The sequence below is a fragment of the Monodelphis domestica genome, chromosome 4 (assembly GCF_027887165.1).
Source record: "Monodelphis domestica isolate mMonDom1 chromosome 4, mMonDom1.pri, whole genome shotgun sequence".
Lineage (NCBI taxonomy): Eukaryota > Metazoa > Chordata > Mammalia > Didelphimorphia > Didelphidae > Monodelphis > Monodelphis domestica.
In genome coordinates, this window is record NC_077230.1 from 44,477,481 (window position 1) to 44,499,740 (window position 22,260).

Here is a 22,260-nt window from a genome sequence, read left to right on the forward strand (position 1 = left end):
AATTTTTTTCATGATTTTCTCACACCATTCTCATTTTTTAAAAAATATCTTTGAAGCTTTCAGGAGTTCTTTTTGGACTTCAACCCACTTCACATTTTATTTTGAGATTATGAATATAGATAGCTCTTTTTGCTTTGTTTTCTTTTGAGTTTCTGTTTTGACCTTCCTTGTCACCATAGTAACTTCAAACTTTCTTGTCACATAGTAACTTCATTGGTTTCTTCTGGTCCTCCTCCTTCTCCTCCTCCTCTTCACCCTCCTCCCCCTCTCATTTTCTCAACCTATTTCTTGATTTCTAACTTTATGTTAAAGTTGGATTATGCTCCCAGGGTAGAGTGGGTATTGTCCCAAGTTTTAGGTTTTTCATTTGATTGTTTACAGAACTCATTCTGGGAATCTGTAAATTTTTAGTTCTTTTAAGGTGGTATGATCTAAGGAGAGGCATGGTTGCTGCTCTTCTGGCCTGTGAGGAACCACTAGCACTATTTTCTATTCCAGAACTATGATCAAGGTCTCTGATCCTCTTCACCATGGAACTGTGACCCAGAACCATGGATGAGCAATGCAAGAATCCGGCATCCAGTGCCAACAAAGGGTTAGATGTAATCTCCTCTAGACCAGTTGCCTGATTCCCTTAATGTTGTGGATTGAGAGCTCTGGAAGTTGCTGTTGTTGTAGATAATGAACTGACTCCAAAGTTGATGTCCTTACTCTATGTGGGTCTCATACTCTGACCACCTAGTAGTAGTCTCTCGGTAACCGAGAATGACGATTGCCTTTTGGCGCTTTCATCTGTGATGTAGATGAGTGTGCACAAAGACACTTGTGGGTGAAGGAGATTTAAGTGGGAAAGTCGATGCACAGAGACAGTCCCACTCTCTCGGCGTTGGAAGCCTGGGTCCAGTGGCACGAAAAGTCGTTACACCTGGAGACTTCCTCAGCTGCATTGGATGGCCGTGCTGTCTTTTGTGCTCCAACATGCCCTAAGCACTCCACAGTGCTTTGCTGCGTCGCCCTCTCAGCCATTGAACCTTCTTATTGGTTTCTACCGCCTGTTCCGCCGAAGCAGTCTTCACATGCTGGGTGAGCAAAGCCCTGGTTCACCAGGGGTCGACAACCCGATGGCTACCCTCACAAGGTTTAGCCGGCCTGTCAAAGCTGTTGCCCGGGGTGTGGCCGCTGCCACATGCTAGCAGCTACTGGGAGCCACAAGTGAGAGCTGGGTGTCAGGTGGGGGCCAGAGGCAGGAGAGCTGCCCTAGGAGGGCACGACAAGCCCTCCATACCAGAGATACTACCCACTCCCTGAACACCCCATACACTCTGACCACCACTACCCTACTAAACAGACTTATTCTGACAACCTCTGAAGTTTTTCTGGATTGAAAATTTGTTTTATCCTATCCTTTTATTGGTTCTGCAACTCCAGAATTCATTACAAAAACATTATTTTCAATTTCTTTGGAGGGGAATTTGGGAGAGGTCAGGCAAGCTCCTGCTTTTACTCCATCAGTTTGGCTCTGCTTTAGACTCTCTTATTTTGTTATTTTGTCTTCAATTCATTTGGTGTCCTCTGTGTTTTATGGTAGAGAGTTGTGACATGTAGGGATGAGAAAAAACTCTATCACTTATTTAGTTCATTTGCCAGGTTATTCCTTTTTGTTCTTGAAATTGTTCATATAAATGTTTTGCTCCTCTCTTCCCCCATTTAAAGCCACATATTCTGTCCAGTCTAGACCATTAGGATGGAGAGAATTAATGAATCTCGAATTATTCTGAGTTAGTGACAGCTGGATCACTCTTTAAGTGAGACAAGTTGTTAAGATTCATAGCATTCTAGCAATAAAATACATTGTAGTTTGGACCCTAGGGTACAATGCAATGGACCAGTAAATGATAAATAATGGGTTGGATTGAGATCAATGAACTAGAAGGGTTGTCTTCTATTGTTTTTACTTTCAAAATTATCTTATAGGGAATTGATTTCTTTCTCTTTTTCTTTTTGTTTGCATTATTCTATCTGACAAAATGTTGACATTAACTAGAAACTCTCCCTGTTGTTATTCCACTCTTGTTTTCTGGTAGAAACTGCTACCACCACAATCAAAGGCCTACAAATTCTTGGACTCATGAAATCACCTGCAAGCCTATATATTCCCAATTCAAGGACTTTATTCAGGAAAAAAAAATGCAAAAGAAGCATCCCAGGTTGAGGTTCACATTTTCCTGGAAAGACCATATGCTTTAGCTGCCTTTTATTTGTAGATGCATGGATATCAAATTTGGAGAATTTAAAATCATGCTACATGATTCATGATTGGAAATAAAAAGGGGAACCTACATCAACTGAGTCATTAGCTCTTCTGGTTCCACAACCATTAAGAGAACTCTTTATTATATGTCAGTAATGACTTCTTGACAATGAGTCACATATTTTGGGGAACAGACTGCTTTCAGTCTTTCCCACAGCACTCTTTCCCCTACAGTTTTCACATGATAATATAGAATGGAGAATGATTCTGAGTATGCTGCTCTCTAGGAGTGGTTCAAAGGAGACAGAGATAGCTTCTCTTGCTTATCAAAATCAATATATTTTTCACTAAAATTATAAATAAGATGAATACATGGAATTTGGAAAGAATTATATGAAATAAACAGTGAAGGAAAAAAGCAATACTAAATGACAATACTGAGTATAATTATAGAAATAAAAACATGTATAAATACAGAAAATAATTTCAGGATTATAATCTATGAGGATACATGGTACAGAGAAAAGAGCCTGGCTTTAAAATCAGAGAATTTGGATTTGAATTCCACATGGGACCTACTATGTGTGGTCTTGAGTTAAGTACCTTAACCTTAAACTTGTTTCCTCATCAATAGGATAGGAAGGATAGTGAGATTTTTTTAGGTCCATTCCAACCTTAGATTCATAAATCAAACATAGGTCTGAAAAGATTTGTGTCCAGTTAATCCAATTAATACCTAAAATATTCTTGTTACATCATGCCCTATAAGTTGTTAATTAGCTTTTGATTGAGAACAGAGTGAATGACAGAACTCACTACTTCCTTGGTATGTCTATTCTTTGGTAGATAATTGATTCTGCCTTATTACACAAAGAGAGAATTAAAGACAATAAAGAGGAAGATCATTAATAAAGTGTTATAGACATATGATGTATAGAAATTAATTACAAAATATAAGTAAATATATACAAAACATAAGAATATAATACATAACAGTAAATATTTATGTGTATATATAGAGAGGAGTATATATAGTTTTCTTGTTTATAGTGTATATACAGGTTTATATATAGTTTAGTTGTTTATAGTTAAGTACCTATTAAATTTTTACAATAAAATGATTGATGAATATTCTTTGACTTACTTTAGATACCTGTCATAGACCTCAGTGTAATTCAACTAACGAAGTAAAGAAACCATTTCTCCCAAAATTTCTCTTCTGGGGAGTTCTAGATCATATTTGAAGCATTGAATTGGATTTTGGCAGATTACGGAAAAGTAAATATTCTCTTTGCAACAGAATGATGGCTATTTTCTGTTGAGTAAACTTTCTCAGGTCAGTGAAGATGGGAGGGTATTGGCTTCTAATTGCCAAATTCTGGTCTTTAAAGCCTGGTTTTCCAACATAATCTTTTGATTTTATGCTATAATCTTTTCATTTTCCTTTTCAGTTTGGTCTATCTTGCTTTTAATGACTTCTAGCTGTTTAATTTTGGTCTCTTATTTATTTATCATTTCATTTGATTTCTGGGCTTCTTTCTCCTATTGGGAGTTCCTGTCTTTTAAACTGTCTTTTTCTTTTTGAACTATTGTCCATTTTTCTTGCCAATATCCTTCAATCTTTTTGATAAGTTCTGACTTAAATTCTTCAGGAGCTTGTGGCCAATTTCCATTGTTTTTGGAAGCTTTAGATGCATTTATTTGAAGGTCCTCTTCTGCTATTTCCTCTGTAGTCTGAATTTTTCCTCCATAAAAAATTATTCAGGGTCAAATTCTTCTTCCTGTTCTTGGTGTTGGGAAGTTGATTTTTTGCCATCACTATGGTGGTTTTTTTCCTTCCCTTTCCAGTCATAAGTCTGAGTGAGGAGGACAGGATCTCTGTGTGATAGGAGCTAAGGAGTGAGGTTTTTGCCTGAGGCCACCTCTCTGTTTGCAGCCCTTCTCTGTGCTATCTCCATGCCCGAGGTCTTCACTCTTCTGCCTATTGGAGTCTCAAGTCTAGCTGATCTCGGGGTAGGTCTTTAGTGGTCTTAGCTGCCAAGGACCTAGAGGTGCTCCTGGCTTGCTCACTGATTCTGACATGTGTTGGCTCTGAATCTAGTGCACTGGCTCCATAGGTGGGGTGAGGGAGGGGTAGATCAGCTCACATTTTGGTGGAAGCTATTTCACTCCTTTATAGTGTAGAAATGCCCAAGTCCCACATACCTTCAATGTTGTGCCCTCATGTGGAGTTCCTTCGTTCATGTAAATTAGATTTTTTTTTTACCTTTTGAGACAGTCTATATCAGTTGGCATTGAGAAGTAGATTCCTGCGTCTAAGCTACAGCCATGTTTACCAGGAAATCAGGGTGTTATTTTTCAAAAAAGTTTTTCACTTCCATCCATTTTGCACACATTTCCTTAATCAATGAAATGAGAACATCCGCCTTTACCTGCTCAACTGAAGAACCCCACCCCCAGTTGTTGCTGCTCCCTCTGAGGTTCCTGGAGCACTTCAGTATGAAGCTCTTCTTTATACTCCTAAACTATCACACAATCCTTTGTTTAGGCTAGATCAGGCATATACTTCCCCAGATTGTGATGCCTACAATTTCTAGCAAGCTCACTGAGCACCAAGTCAAATACCTCAAAAATTTTTTCTCATCAAAATGTGTCAAATACCAAATTTCACCAGTTTTGAAACCACCTAATACCAAGGTCTCACTGTACAATGATCCTGGAAAGGAAACTAGAGATTCTAAGAGTGGCAATGAGAAGAAAGTATGGTGCAGTCATAAGGAAAAATCTCTACAGAGACTCAGGGATAGGAGATGGAATGTCAAGATCAAGAAAAAGGATAGTTTGTCTAACTGATGAATTTTGTGAAAATGTATTATAGTCCAGGCCTGTCTCAGGCTGATCTGGTGGTTCAGGTTCAAGACTGAAATGAAATGAATCCCCTGTGGAATAGCAGATAACAAAAGAAATTTTATCTAACTATAACACAGAAAAGGGTATCAGCAAAGATTCAGCCTTGATTCAATTGGATTCATTCTCCCTCTTTCTGCTTTTGTCATGGTCACATGTAAGATGAGGAAGTCAGAGTTCCTCAAGTGCAGGCTATTTGTATTTGGAACATTAGGAAGCTACCTCAATTTTTCAGTTTTAGTAACTATGAAAAGGAGAAAAAGCAATAAAGAAAACCCACTGATCACTACATTGGTCCATGGTATGGCTTTATTCTTTACTACTTAATAGTCAGATTTTTTTTGAATTAAGTTTTGCCATACTCAATTTCTATCAGTGAATTTAGATGTGACCTTGTAGAAAAAATCATTTGAACTCTCTCTTCTCAGTTATCTCCTTAAGGAGGGAAAAAAACCATGGAACAACTTCTTAAAGTTATCTACAAAAATTTCCTAGGATCCTTTTTAGGAGTATGGTTTGTAACTGAAATTTATTTTTTTAATTCTATTTTTCCAAATTACATATAGATACAATTCCTAATAATCATTTTCTGACATTTTGCAATTCATCTTCCTTCCCTTCCTTCCACCCTTCACAACTCCCTAAAGGCTTAATATGATTTAGGTAATACATGTGGTATCATCCAATAAATATTTCAATAATCATCATGTTGTGAAAGAAGACATTTATTGCTAATATAAAAAAACTCACATAGGAAATTAAGTAAAAAATCAATTTATTCAATCTGCATTCATACTCCATCAGTTCCTTCCATGCTTATGCCTTGTTCATCATAAATCTCTTTGAGCTGTCATGTATCTTTACATTGTTGATAATAGTTGTCATTCACAGTTGATCATTGTATATTATTGTTATTCTCCTAATTCTGTTCACTTTACTTTCCATCACTTTATACAAGCCTTTTCATATTTTTATTTCATGATCATCTTGTCTTTTTTAGGGAACAATAGGACAAGATTTTAATGATATATCCCATTTGTTAAGCCATGTCCCAATTGATGGACATTCCTTCAGTTTCCAATTCTTTGTCCCTACAAAAAGAGCTGCTATACATATTTCTGTACAAACAGGTCTTCCCCCACCCCCTTCTTTCATCGCTTTGGTATATAAACCTAATAATTATATTAATGAGTCAAAGGATATGCAGTTTTATGACCCTTTGGGCATGCTTCCAAATTGCTCTCCAGAATGGTTCTAATCATTTCACAGCTTCACCAACTGTATATTAGTGTCCCAATTTCCCCTCATTCCCTTTTTGTGTCCTATTATCCAGTCTGATAGATGTGACTGGTAACTCAGAGTCGTTTATACTTTCATTTCTCTAATTAATACTGATATGGAGCATTTTTATATGACTAAAGGTAGTTTTAATTTCTTCTTCTAAGAACTGCCTGTTCTTATCTTTTGACTACTTATTAATTGGGGGATGACTTGTATTCTTATAAATTTGACTCATTTCCCTCTATGTTTAAGAAATGAGGTCTTTGTCAGAGAAACTTGCTATACATTTTTTCCAGTTCTTTCTTCCCTTCTAATCATAGTTTTATTGATTTTGTTTCTGCAAATCCTTTTTTAATTTAATGTAGTAAAATTTATCTGTTTTACATCTTGTAATGTTCTCTATGCTTTCTTTGATCATAAATTCCTCCCTTATCCATAGATCTGACAGGTAAACTATTGTGTACTTCCCTAATTTGTTTGTGGTATCTCTTTAATTTCTAATTCATCATTTTGAATTAATCATTATATATAATGTGAGGTGTTGGTTTATGACCACTTCCTGCCATACTGTTGTTTTTTTCTAGTTTTTTCATAAGTTTTTTATCAAATAGTAAGTTCTTCCAAAAACTTGGAACTCTGAGTTTCTTAAACACTAATTGATTATGGTCATTTACCACTGTGTTTTGAGTGCCTAATCAATTCAGTTGTTCTACTACTCTATTACCTATTCCAGATTGTGTTGATGATTGCAATTTTATAATAAAGTTTGAGAACTAGTATAGCTAGGGCTCGGTGCCTTTTCTGTGTAAAGTAGTGTCCTGCATTATGGAGAAGCAAATACAAAATTCAAACACCCCTAGATTAAGGAGCTTATAGTACAGTAGGGGTGTATAACATTAATAGATAAAGAAAATATGGATAGAAAGACATACATATGAAAAGATCCTTTATATGGACAGTGGACTGCATGAAAGAGATAGGGAATAAACCTGTGATTTCATTATAATAGGGAACTCCTAGATAAGAAAATTCTCTCTAACAATGCAACTTGACACCTTTTACATAACTTAAAATCTTTGAGAAATGCCCAGGACTCTTTGAGAGCAATTGACTTTCCTAGAATGACATAGTGATTATATATGTAATTTTAAGTCATTCTGACTGAAATAAGCTCTCTATACCAAAAGACGTACTATCTCTTACATGAGAAGAAATGATATGGAAAAAGTTTAGGGAGATGGAATTAAGTCAAACTATGAAAGATTTAAATGATAAACAAAAGAGTTTGTATTTACTTGATGTCAATGAAGAACTGAAAAAAAAAACTTCTTGAGCAGAGGAGGAACATAATCACATCTACACATTAAGAAAACTATTTTGACAGCTGAGGAGCATGAATTAGAGAGGGTAGAGATGAAGCAAGGAGATGAATTAGAAGGATAATGCAATATTTATTCAAGAGGAGGCAGCTGGGTGGCTCCGTAGATTGACATCCAGGACTAGAGATGGGAGGTCCTGGGTTCAAATCTGACCTCAGACACTTCTGAGCTGTATGAACCTAGGCAGGTCACTTAACCCCCATTGCCTAGCCCTTACCACTCTTCTGCCTTGGAATCAATACACAGTATTGATTCTAAGATGTTAGGTAAGCATTTAAAGAAAAGAGAAAGAGATAATGAAATCCTGAAGTAGAGCAGCTATGACATGTGTGAATAGGGGGTAATGGGGTAAGCAGGGGATAAATGGGAGAGGTGTTGAAGAAATAGAATTAATATCTGACTTCTAATTAGAGAGAGAAAAACAGACTTATAGAGAGACATACACACACAGAGATAGAAAAGAGTTAACAATGACTCATAGGTTGTAAGCCTAGTTGACTAAAAAAATTATGGTACTATCTACCACATTTAGAAAGTCAAAGAAAAGGTGAAGTTGGTAAGAGGATACATTGACCACCAACATAATGACATATTTTGGGGGACAAGCAATAAATTTATGTTAAATTACCCCTTATTTATTCCTACTGCCACAGATTTAGTTTAATACCTTATTATCTCCTTCTATTATGATAATCTCTTAAAATTGCATATATTTATTTTCTCCACTTTTTACTCTATTTTTATAACTCTACTAGAATGACATTTCTTAAGTAAATCTAGTCACAACTTTAATCAAAAAAATTTAGTAAATCCAATTTTTAAAAAGATTTAAATTACCTAGCATTCAAAGTCTCTCATAATCTGGTACCACCTTGGCCTTCCAGACATATCTAGACTCTCTTTATAACCTATTGTTCTGCCACATTGGTCTATTCTCTGGGCCCCTAAATGTAATCATCCTCCCCTTTCTTGCCTTTGCTAAAAATGTTCCCATCTGAATTATCCTTTGTACTTTTTTTTAAATTTCTACCCTACTTTTTAAAGGTCAACTCAATTGCTAAAGCCTGACTTGATTCCACCAATTACACCTAGTAAATGATCAAATGGTATAAATATGGAGCTGGGGAAGAAGCCTGAAAAATAATTATCATGAGAGCAGGAAGGATATTCCTCTACAAAGTCCTAATCTGAGGTTACATAATGATGTAGAAATAACTTTGGGTTCTCAAGCCTCTACCAATGGAGCACAAGTACAAGAAAGGCTTTCAGTGCAGTTTTCTTTGTGAGGCTGTCTAGCTAATTATTAAAATTTTTGTCACTAGTAGATTGGCCCCTTGGTTTTGAATTCTTTAGCAATGGCAAGCCAAGAAATAAAGGTAAATAAAAAATGGCTCTCAATCTTTGATCATATCAATCTGGACTCATTATAAATGAAATCAGATGAAAGAATGAGGTTTCAAGCAAATAAAAGTATAGCACACAGATTTCCCTTATGACAGCAAGTAAAAGAGTTTATTTTGTCACTCCTTGAAAGCAGTATTCAACAAAATTTTATGGAATTTGGAGATTACATAATGTAAGACTAATGATGAATATTTGCAAAAAAATCCAACAGAAATGATGTACTTCAGAATTACAATTGGACGTTTAAAAAAAAATTCCCCCTTCCAATCCTATTCTATGCATATTATATATTATTGCTTTTTGTTGTGTAGAATTCTTTAACTTTTCATTACATGTTGAAATTGGTTTTCTGATTTGGATTTATTTATATTATTCATTTTTCCAATTTGAATATTATTTATTTTGTCATTATTTATCCATTTCTTTTACGATATCAGTTTTGTTGGCATGTAATTTTATATGAAATTTTTCCCTAACTCTTATGGTTCCTTGATTTCCCTGTCTTGTTTTGTGCACTGAAGTAATGATATTGGTTTCATTGATCTTTTTAAAGATCATTTTTGTTTATCACTTCAATTATTTGCTGTAAATTGTTAATTTACTCTACAATCTTGATAATGTCTATGTATTTCTTTATTTTAATGTGTATACATTTTGTTTATCCCTGATGTCTACATTTTTATATTTTTGTTTGAGACTGACATTGATTTTCTACCCATTAATTTCTTTTATTTTGCTTTGTCATTACAAACATTAAAGGAAATAAATGTGTCTTTAAGAAATACTTTAGCTATTTCAAATGCATTTTGAATTTTTAAATTATTTCTAATATATTTTATTATTTCTATAATTTGATTATTGACCCAATTATTCTTAAGCATTTTAGTTTCTATGACCTATGCTTTAAAATTTCTTTCATTGATTGATATTAAAATTGTGTTGTGTATTGTAAAGAAGTATTTAACTTTTTTTAAATGATTTTAATAAAAGCACAGAAGCCTGAATAAATGAGGTAATTGCCACTCTGAGCAGACAAGTCTAGATTATGGTGTTTAGCCCTGGGCATGATATTTTAGGAATGTTAGTGATAAGCTGTAGGCCATACAGAGAATACTCATCAGGAATTTTAATGGTATTAGAGTCTTAAGAATTCTGTGTGTATTTAATATAGATTCTACCCCTTATTCTGTTTGAAAAACCACAGTCCTATCCTTTGAGTCGGTAAGCATGTTTATTGTGGGAGGACACCAGAAGTTTCCTGGTTCCCTGGCATTCCAAAAGAGGCTGGCCCCTGTCCCATGTGACTGCTGGACTCAAGAAGACTGGGTTCTGATCTGGACTGAAATCAACTCTGCCCAACCAGAGAAACCAAGAAGGAATAATGTCAATGACTTTATAAGAAAGAGGGCTGAGGAAGCAAAGCTCTCTTTTGGCTTTCTGCTTTTGGTGTGCTCATGTTGGAGACTCTTGCTGACACAATTTCTTTTGGCTGGCAAAGGGCAACAATCTTGGCAAAATCAGATTGATTAATTAGGTATGGCCAGGTTATCATGTGGTTTTCTCTTTTTCTTTTTCTAACTTTTATCAAGAAATAATTATAAATAAGTATGCAGTCACCAGGGCATTTCAATCATAAAAATATTCGTTACCAGAGATTTTTTTAAAGGAACTATAAATTTTTACCTCAAAGTAAGGACTGATTTGGAATTACACATTTTGATTTTGAATTTTTTGTCTACTGGTATTAGTACATGAGTAATTTTGAGTGGAGCAAAAGTTGTACCATTAGTAAGTGTGTAAGTTTTGGCTATATGCTACACGAGTACCAACAATTTAAGAAGGGAGCAGAACAACCTTTTGGGGTTTAGGCTTGCTCTTCATTACATTGTTTTGTGTTAGAGATGGTCCAACAGTGACAGAAAATAACATTGTCATTGTCATGATAGCATTTTTAATGTAAAGGGAATAAGGATCTAGGTTCTCATTTTTTGTTCTTTTTTTTTTTTGGCTCTGGCACAGTCCCTTTCTATAGTCAGGTCTCAGGTTCTGTAAAATGAAGTAGATGATCCTTCAAATTATTTCTAAAATCCCTTTTTAGCTCCAAGGTATAAGGTTCCATGTTTCTGTAACAAAAAAGGATCAATTGAATGAACTAAATTTAAACCTGAAGAAAAGAAAACTACCCATGATGACTATCCTTAAGTATTAAAAAGCCTGCCACCATGCATAAAGAATCGAGTTTATTTTGCTTGCACCCATAGGAAAGAACAAGAATTTTTTAGAAAGTTAGATTTGGACTTAATAAAAAAAAAAAAGGACTTCATGAAAATTAGAGCCATCCAAAAGTAGAAAAAATTGCCTTCAGAAGTATGAGTTGCATCTATCCCTGCAGGTCTGTTGGCAGAGACAATATAGCCTCTTAAGTATATGTAGAAGGGATGGATGGCCTTTGAGATGCTTTTAACCTTTGAGACACTGATTCTTTGTTATTGGGTATGTTTTGAAGATTAGAATCCTCAAAATACCAATATCTTAGCTATGACATGCATTATAAAAGTCAAAAATCATAGAAACAGAATTCAAAGGAACTTAGAAGTGATAAATAATAGTAAGCTTCATAACCTCTCTGACAACTGTTGCTTAAACATTTCCTTTTGTAAAAAAAAGTTTATTTTTCATAGAATTTATTCCCAGTATCTCAGCTTCTCCCTCCCTTCCCTTTACTATGAAAGGTATCACTGAACAAAAAGATACACATACATAAATTAGGCCTTTCATATTTTTATTTATCAGTTCATTCTCTGGCAGTGAACATTCACAAGTTATTCTTCAAATATTAATTCTGGAGCTGTATATAACACTCTTCTTTATTTCATGTAACTCTTACCATGTTTTATCAAACTTAACCTGTTTGTCATTTCTTATAGGACAATAGTATTAGGATTAAAATTCTCTTGTGATGGTATCCTGATTTATAATTATGTATTTGATTGTGAAAGTATCTTGGAGAGAAAAAATGCCCCTAATCACATGGCCTGTCACCTAGCTAACCTGAGTGACCCACTCGCATCCTGTCTTCATCCCTCAGGCCACGGAACTGCTTCCAAAGAAATAGACCAAACTTCCTTCTGTTTTCTTGGTCTTGCTGGTTGGAGAGATTTGATCTCAAGCTAAGTCAGAGGCCAGTATTCTGGATGTCAGTAGTTACATGGGACAAAAGGCAGGAGTCTTCTGAAATGCCAGAAGCCACGAGGCCTTTAGTGTCCTCTCATAGTAAATAGTATATATGCCTTGTTCTGAATCCAATTAAAGGGTTGAGGGTGAAGCAAAGATGCATTTTTTGAAATTAATCTTTTAAAAAGGAAAAAGGGGTACAAATTTATATTAAATTCTCACAATAGTATTCCATTATAATCATATTCCACAACTTGTTGAACCATTCCCCAACTGATAAACATTCCCTCAATTTCCAGTTCTTTGCCACCATGAGGATAGCTTGCTTTAAATATTTTGGAACATATAGTTTCTTTTCGTTTTTCCTTGATCTCCTTGGGAAACAGACCAAGTAATATATTGCTGGGCCTAAGAATATACAGAGTTTTATAACTCTCTGGGAATGATTTCAAATTGCTCTCTGAAATAGTTGGATCAGTTCACAGCTCCATCAACAGTGTATTAGTGTCCATATTATTCCATATTCCCCCTAAAATTTGTCAATTTGATCTTTTATTATTTTAGTCAATCTGATAGGTTTTATAGGGAATCTCAGAATTGTTTTGATTTTCTTTAATCAGTAGGGATTTAGAACATTTTTTCAAATACCTAAATATGACTTTGATTTCTTGGCCCCAAAATTATCAGTTCAAATATTTCCCATTTATCAATTAGGGGATGGTTCTCATTCTTATAAATTTGACAAAATTCTCGTATATCTTAGAATATAGCTTAGAAACAAAAATTCTATCTGAGAAATCTTCCAAAAAATTCAACCCCTCCCCTTTTTTATGCTTTCCTTCTAATACTAGCTGTACTTGTTTTATTTGTACAAAACCTTTTTTAAATTTAATGCAACCAAAATTATTCATTTTACATCTCACAATGCTCTCAATCTTATTAATTCATAAATTCCTCTCTTATCCATAAATCTAATAGGTAACATGTTCCCTATTCTCCTAATTTGCTTATGATATTTCTTTGTGTCTAAGTCATATATCCATTTGGATCATATCTTAGTCAATGATTTAAGATATCAGTATGTACCTAGTTTTTGCCAACTACTTTCCAATTGTTTTGGCATTTTTTTTTACTTAATAGGGAGTTCTTATTCCAAAAACTTGAATGGATTGTCAAATGCAAGGTAATTATAATTTTTACTACTGTTTCTTGAAAGTCTGTTCTGTTCCACTGAACTATCTTTCTATTTCTTGGCCAGGACCAGATTGTCTTGATAATTACTGCTTTATAATGCAGGTCAGAGGGGGGCGGAGTCAATATGGCATCTTAGCAAGCAGCAAAAGTTCAGAGCTCCTGGAAGACCCTTCCTTACCAATACAGACTGAATGCTCCTAGGGCACCAAAATTCAAGCTGAACAACAGGACAGAAGAGGGGAACCCTCCTTCTGGACTCAAATCAAAAGGTACGCCCCCCAAAAGCCAGAATCCAAGAATACTCAGGGCTAAGGGGAAGGCAGAGCGAAGGTCCCAGGACCCCTCCCCCACAACCTATAGGGCTGAGCCCCCAGCAGCAGCGGGAACCTCTGAGCGGGCAAAGGTGCTGGTTTGCAGGGTCTACCTTGGGAGCAGCGGGACCCCGGGCTCAGAGCATCCGGCTGGGACAGTGGGGAGGAAGCCAGGGAGAAATGGGCCGTGGCTGGGTCCCTCCATAGGGCTCCAGTCTCACCATTGCCTCAGGGAACATCCAGACCAATCCAGTTGAACTAATCCCATCAGAACTCCTCAGAGTTTAGAGAGGGGGGCAAAGGCACTTGTGGACAGCTGAGAAGCAGATGGAGAGAACTGGAGAGAGCCTGGGCGGCTCAGCCTTCCAGGAGTCTTCAGAGCCTCAGTGCTTCATACCACATACAGCCCAACCCAATTGAACTCAATCCAATCAAAAGCCCTCAGAGGACAGGGAAGCTAACATTCCTCCCCTAGAGACTGTACCAAGAGATCTGACAAAGCTCCAAGAGGGGAGACTGACAGCCCTCAAACCAAAACAAAATGAGAGGAACAAGAGCACAGCCAAATACGGGGGAGCAAAGAAGGGATTAACTCGTGCAAACAACAGAAAAAGAATAAAGAAATTACAATAGACAGCTTCTGCACAGGTAATGAGCAAAGAGCAAATGAAACAGAGGGGGAGGACCCAGCAAAGGAAAAATCAGAAATCCCAGCAAATTGGATACAGGCTTTGGAAGAACGCAAAATGAAATTCAAAACACAATTAAGAGAGGCTGAAGACAATTGGGAAAAGAACTTAAAAACTAAGATAAGTCATCTGGAAACAGAAAATAGTGTCTTGAAAGCCAAAATCAACCAGATGGAAAATGAGGCAAAGGAGATGAAAGATGAGGCAAAGCAGATGAAAGATGAGGTGAAGATGAAAGATGACCTCCAAAGAAAATCCGACCAAAAGGAAAAGGACGACCAAAAAACTAAGGATGAAATCCAGTCTTTAAGAACCAGAATACAACAATTAGAATCGAGCGACCTAACAAGGCAGCAGGACTCTATAATACAAAACCAAAATAATGAAAAAATTGAGGAAAATAAGAAGCATCTCATTCACAAAACAGAGGATTTAGAAAATCGTTCAAGGAGAGACAATTTAAGAATCATTGGCCTACCAGAAGACCATGACAAAAGAAAAAGCCTGGACATTATATTACAGGAAATTATTAAAAAAAAAAAAAACTGCCCCGAAATCCTTGAACAAGAGGGAAAAGTGGAGATTGATCGAATCCACAGATCACCTCCTGTACTTAATCCCCAACTGACAACACCCAGGAATGTTATAGCCAAATTCAAGAACTATCAGACCAAAGAAAAGATATTACAAGCTGCCAAGAAGTCATTCAGATACCAAGGAACCACAGTGAGGATAACTCAGGATCTGGCTGCATCCACACTGAAAAAAAGAAAGGCATGGAATACAATATTCCGGAAAGCAAGGGAACTAGGTCAACAACCAAGACTCAATTACCCAGCAAAACTGACTATATTCTTACTGAGGAAAGTATGGTCATTCAACAAAATAAAAGAATTGCAAGAATTTGTAAAGAAAAGACCAGACCTGAACAGAAAATTTGATGTCCAAGCACAGAACTCAAGAGAATCATCAAAGGGTAATTAAAAAAGAGGGGGAAAAAGAAAAACAAAAAAAAATTTTTAAGAGACTCAATAAGTTAAAATGATATGTATCCCTATAAGAAAAGAGGTCATTGGTAACTCTTAAAAACTGTTGTTATTAGCTGGGCAGCAAAAAGAAGTATAATTAGAGGGAACAGCAACAAATTGTATAGGATGAAAGGACAAGACATAGATAGGTATATATATATATATATATATATATATATGCATGCAAAAATACATATGCATGAGTATGCATATATATATATATAACTAGAGCTTAAAAATAGGTTAATATTAAAAGAAATGGGAAAAGAAACAAATGGGGGTAAATTTATATGTCATAAAGAAGCTGATGTTGGGAGGAGGGAGAACATCAATACACTGGAAGGGTAAAGAGGTCGGAGACAGGAAATACTCAACTTTTACGTGCTTTGAAAGTGAATCGAAGAGGGAAAAACAATCCAATCCATTGGGGACGGAGAATAGATTTGCATCCTATAGGGGAGTAGAAGGGTAACAAACGGTCTAGTGGGGAGGGAAGCAGTACAACAGAGGGAGGGAGCAGGGGGGGAGGTTAACTTTAGAAAGACTAAAGGGAAAATAAGGGTGGGGAGATAAATAAGGAGGGGGGTAGAAAGGGAAGTAAAATAAGGGTGGGAACAAGGGGGACTGTTCAAAAGCAAACATTGGTGTAGAAGGAAATAGTGAAAGAAGAAAAGGCAGGAAAAGGAGCAGAAATCAAAATGCTGGGAAATACACAGCTAGTAATAATAACTCTGAATGTGAATGGAATGAACTCACCCATAAAACGCAAGTGAATAGCAGAGTGGATTAGAGTCCAAAACTCTACCATGTGCTGTCTACAAGAAACACTTATGAGAAAGGTAGATACACATAGGGTGAAAGTAAGAGGGTAGAGCAAAATCTATTGGGCATCAACTGACAAAAAGAAGGCAGGAGTTGAAATCATGATATCCAACAAAGCCAAAGTAAAAATAAATCTAATTAAAAGAGATAGGGAAGGTAATTACATCCTGATAAAAGGCAGTATAGACAGTGAGGAAATATCTGTACTCAACATGTATCCACCAAATGGCATAGCATCCAAATTTCTAAAGGAGAAACTAGAGGAACTCAAGGATGAAATAGATAGAAAAACGATACTTGTGGGAGACCTGAACCTTCCTCTATCTGAACTAGATAAATCAAAGCAAAAAATAAATAAGAAAGAGGTAAGAGAACTGAATGAAATCCTAGAAAAATTAGAGTTAGTAGACATGTGGAGAAAAATAAATAGGGACAAAAAGGAATATACCTTCTTTTCATCAGCACATGGTACATTCACAAAAATTGACCATGTATTAGGGCATAAAAACATTGCAAACAAGTGCAAAAGAGAAGAAATAATAAATGCAACTTTCTCAGATCATAATGCAATGAAAATAATAATTAGTAAGGGAACATGGAGAGGTAAATCAAAAATTAATTGGAAATTAAAAAATATGATTCTCCAAAACCAGTTAGTTAAAGAACAAAACATAAAAACAATTAATAACTTGATTGAAGAAAATGACAATGATGAGACATCCTTTCAAAACCTATGGGATGCAGCCAAAGCAGTACTCAGTGATAAATTTATATCCTTGAGTTCATATATTAACAAATTAAGAAGGGCAGAGGTCAATGAATTGGGCATGCAAATTAAAAAAATTAGAAACTGAACAAATTAAAAATCCTCAGATGAAGACTTAATTAGAGATCCTAAAAAGCAAAGGAGAAATTAATAAAATTCAAAGTCAAAGAACTATTGATTTAATAAATAAGACTAGAAGCTGGTACTTTGAAAAACAAATAAAATAAACAAAGTACTAGTCAGCCTAATTTTAAAAAGGAAAGATATAAACCAAATCCAAATCCAAGATGAAAAAGGAGACCTCACCTCTAATGAAGAGGAAATTAAGGCAACAATTAAAAACTCCTATACCAATTATATGGCAACAAATATGGCAGTATAGGTGATATGGATGAATACTTACAAAAATATAAACTGCCTAGACTAACAGAGGAAGAAATAAATTACCTTAACAACCCCATTTGAGAAAAAGAAATTGAACAAGCCATCAAAGAACTGCCTAAGAAAAAATCCCCAGGTCCAGATGGATTCACAAATGAATTCTATCCAACATTCAAAGAACAACTAATCCCAATATTAAACAAACTAATTGACAGAATAGGCCAAGAAGGAGTTCTACCAAATTCATTCTATGACACAAACATGGTACTGATCCCAAAGCCAGGCAGGTCAAAAACAGAGAAAGAAAACTATAGAACTATCTCCCTAATGAATATAGATGCAAAAATCTTAAATAGGATACTAGCAAAATGGATCCAGCAAGTCATCACAAGGGTCATCCACTATGACCAGGCAGGATTCATACCAGGAATGCAAGGATGGTTCAATATTAGGAAAACCATCCACATAATTGACCATATTAATAAGCAAACTGACAAAAATCACATGATTATCTCAATAGATGCAGAAAAAGCCTTTGATAAAATATAACACCCATTCCTATTGAAAACACTAGAAAGTATAGGAATAGAAGGGCCTTTCCTAAAAATAATAAACAGTATATATCTAAAACCATTAGCAAACATCATCTGCAATGGGGATAAACTAGAAGCCTTTCCAATAAGATCAGGAGTAAAACAAGGATGCCCATTATCACCTCTATTATTTAACATTGTACTAGAAACACTAGCAGTAGCAATTAGAGAAGAAAAAGAAATGGAAGGTATTAAAATTGGCAATGAGGAGACCAAGCTATCACTCTTTGCAGATGATATGATGGTTTACTTAAGGAATCCTAGAAAATCAACCAAAAAGTTACTCAAAATAATCAACAACTTTAGCAAAGTTGCAAGATACAAAATAAACCTGCATAAGTCATCAGCATTTCTATATATCTCTAACCCACTTCAGCAGCAAGAATTTGAAAGTAAAATACCATTTAAAATCACCCTAGACAATATAAAATACTTAAGAATCTATCTGCCGAGACAAACACAGGAACTATATGAACACAACTACCACTTTCCACACAGCTAAAACTGGACCTAAACAATTGGAAAAACATTAATTGCTCATGGGTGAGACTAGCTAACATAATAAAAATGACAATCCTACCCAAATTAATTTACTTATTTAGTGCCATACCCATTGAACTACTAAAAAACTTCTTTACTGAATTAGAAAAAAAAAATAACTAAGTTCATTTGGAAGAACAAAAGATTGAGGATATCCAGGGAAATAATGAAAAAAAAATACAAAGGAAGGTAGCCTTGTAGTCCCAGATCTCAAATTCTATTATAAAGCAGCAGTCATCAAAACAATTTGGTACTGGCTAAGAGACAGAAAGGGGGCTCAGTGGAATAGACTTGGGGTAAGTGACCTCAGCAAGACAGTCTATGACAAACCCAAAGACCTCAACTTTTGGGACAAAACCCCACTATTTGACAAAAACTGCTGAGAAAACTAGAAGACAGTGTGGGAGAGATTAGGTTTGGATCAACACCTCAAACCCTACACCAAGATAAATTCAGAGTGGGTGAATGACTTGAACATATAGAAGGAAACTATAAGTAATTTAGGTTAACACAGAATAGTATACCTGTCAGACCTTTGGGAAGGGAAAGATTTTAATACCAAGCAAGATTTAGAAAGAGTCACAAAATATAAAATAAATTATTTTGACTACATCAAATTAAAAAGGTTTTGTACAAACAAAACCAATGTAACTAAAATCAGAAGGGTAGCAACAAATTGAGAAACAATCTACATATAAACCTCTGACAAAGGTTTAATTACTCAAATTTACAAAGAGCTACATCAATTGTACAAAAAATCAAGCCATTCTCCAATTGATAAATGGGCAAGGGACATGAACAGGCAGTTCTCAGCCAAAGAAATCAAAACTATTAATATGCACATGAAAAAGTGTTCTACATCTCTTATAATCAGAGAAATGTAAATCAAATCAACTCTGAGGTATCACCTCACACCTAGCAGATTGGCTAACATAACAGCTATGGAAAGTAATGAATGCTAGAGGAGATGTGGCAAAGTAGGGACACTAATTCATTGCTGGTGGAGTTGTGAATTGATCCAACCATTCTGGAGGGCAATTTGGAAGTATGCCCAAAGGGTGATAAAACACTGTCTGCCCTTTTATCCAGCCATAGCACCTCTGGGCTTGTACCCCAAAGAGATAATAAGGAAAAAGACTTGTACAAGTATATTCATAGCTGCACTCTTTGTGGTGGCAAAAAATTGGAAAATGAGGGGATGCCCTTCAATTGGGGAATGGCTGAACAAATTGTGGTATATGTTGGTGATGGAATACTATTGTGCTAAAAGGAATAATAAAGTGGAGGAATTCCATGGAGACTGGAACAACCTCCAGGAAGTGATGCAGAGTGAAAGGAGCAGAACCAGGAAAACATTGTACACAGAGACTGATACATTGTGGTACAATCGAAGGTGATGGACTTCTCCATTAGTGGCAATGCAATGTCCCTGAACAATCTATAGGGATCTAAAAAACACTATCCACAAGCAGAGGATAAACTGTGGGAGTAAAAACACCAAGGAAAAGCAACTGCTTGACTACAGGGGTGGAGGGGATATGACTGAGGAGAGACTCTGAATGAACACTCTAATGCAAATACCAACAACATGGAAATGGGTTTGAATCAAGAACACATGTGATACCCAGTGGAATCACGCGTGGGCTATGGGAGAGGTGGTGGGAGTGTGGGGAGGGAAGAAAAGAAAATGATCTTTGTTTCCAATGACTAATGTTTGGAAATGACCAAATAAAAATTAAAAAAGAAAAAAAAATAATGCAGGTCAGAATATAGTATATAATACTTCCAAAGGCAAGGAATCTACTACCCCCCAAAAAACTGTTTATTTCTTTTGTGTGTAGCTCTGTTAGAACTTTTGTATTTTAATCCAAAAACTTCTTGCATTTACCTTTCACAAGATGTCCATAGATCTGCTTTCTAGGTTAGGAAGACTAAATATAACCCTTTCTTCATAAATTATGGCTTTCAAATATTTGAGAACATTTTTGCATATTTTTATATTTTCCAAATAACGATATCTAAATCCTCTCATGCATTTTTCATATCATCTTTTCCACTTTGTATCCCTCCACTGAAAGCCCTCCATTTGTTTACTATTCATGTTAAAAGGTGTCAACCAGAATTAAACCATACCAAACATAGTACCTTGTATATAGTAGGTTTGTAATAAATATTATTTAAATTGAATTATTGAAAATAAAACTCCAAATATGCACTGATCAATTCAGAGTATGAAGAGATTTTTGCCTTCCCTGAACTAGAAAACATGATTCTTCTTGTGCATCCTTATTATATTAGATTTTTTTTTGCAGCTACATTGTTTTTGAGCCATATTAAGCTTTAATTCTTCCAAAACTCCTGTCCTTTTCAAATAAACTCTTTAACCAATTCTCCCTCATTTTGCAAATTTTATTTCTACTCAATCTTATCTTGATAATTTTGGCCACTGTTCCAACTTGAGACAATTTTTTGAATTCTGATCCTACCTATTTTTTGTGTAATCTGCATATTTCAAAATTACTAAACCCTGTTCAAACCATTCTTTAGAGGATGGGATTTGAACAGGGTTGAGTAGTTTTGAAATTCACAATATCTGATGAACATGGTTTCTCCATCTTTATCCAAGTCAATGAAAATGCTGAAAATCAGAGCCTTAGAATCCTTCTGTTACATTGAGAGTAGTGCATTACTCTGTGAGCATGATGGTTTAACTATAAATTTCCTTAATAGCAATGTCTTCCTGCTGACATCTCTCCATTTTGTCCACAAAGTTATTAAAGGTGCATTGGTGAATTTTCACTAACTCTCCCCAATTTCTCCCAAATACATACCTATCAGAATGGCTTTGCAAAAATAAGGATAATTTTAAATTTTTTTCCAGTATAGATTTCATTTGATAGAAAAACTACTAAAAAGGGTCAATTCTGTTTATGAAGGGGCATATCCCATATTAAGCATCACTTACCAGCAAATAATTGTAACATCCCCCCATCATTTTATATTCTCTTATTCCTCCAATGACAAAACAAATAATTTGATTTTGTCTATTCTTAGTTTCCTGTTCTTAATTAAGAATTAGCATTGAATCTACTTTTGCTGAAAAATCCCACTTAAGCAGAGATCTAAAATGCCATTCCTTTCTTATTATCTACCTGAAGTGACCTTCATTTCTTCTGTCTCATTTAGAAAAAAAGAAATAATTTTTACTACAAGTAATTACTGAAAGCATATAAATTTATTTTTCTAAGATAATGTTGTAGAATTTTGGTTAGGATCACTAAAATTCTTGCTTGGTAGTTTCTGTAATCCAACTTTTTCTTTTTTGGAAAATTACATATTTACATTAAATACATCTTTGCCTGTATTGTACCTCAACCACTCCCCATGGTTTCTCAGTTCTCAACAATCACATCTGCACGTTCCTTTATTATTCTCTGATAAAAATCCACCTGAATCTGTAGACTTAAATACATTTACCCCTCTTAATCAGAATTTTTTTTTACCCTTTCAGTTTGAAAATAATTCTCTTTAATAGAAAAA